Raw genomic sequence first — 634 nt, forward strand, 5'->3', positions numbered from 1 at the left:
CTGGAAGAGAAAGCAGAAACAACTGTTCAAAGATGCTGATGATTAAGATCGACAGAGAAACATTGTCCGCACTTCAATCAGTATAATAACTTGGGATCACAGTTCCTGTTAACTAGTCAGCGAATTCCTGTTAACTAGCCAGAACATTCCTGTTAACTAGCCAGAACATTCCTGTTAACTAGCCAGTTCATTCCTGTTAACTAACCAGAATATTCCTGTTAACTAACCAGTTAATTCCTGTTAACTAACCAGAATATTCCTGTTAACTAGCCAGAACATTCCTGTTAACTAGCCAGTTCATTCCTGTTAACTAGCCAGAACATTCCTGTTAACTAGCCAGTTAATTCCTGTTAACTAACCAGAATATTCCTGTTAACTAACCAGAAAATTCCTGTTAACTAGCCAGAATATTCCTGTTAACTAACCAGAATATTCCAGTTAACTAACCAGAATATTCCTGTTAACTAGCCAGAATATTCCTGTTAACTAACCAGAACATTCCTGTTAACTAACCACAGCATTTCTGTTAACTAGCCAGTGCATTCCTGTTAACTAACCAGAGCATTCCTGTTAACTAGCCAGTGCATTCCTGTTAACTAGCCAGAACATTCCTGTTAACTAGCCAGAACATTCC

Source organism: Anabrus simplex, unplaced genomic scaffold, assembly GCF_040414725.1.
Source record: "Anabrus simplex isolate iqAnaSimp1 unplaced genomic scaffold, ASM4041472v1 ctg00000288.1, whole genome shotgun sequence".
Lineage (NCBI taxonomy): Eukaryota > Metazoa > Arthropoda > Insecta > Orthoptera > Tettigoniidae > Anabrus > Anabrus simplex.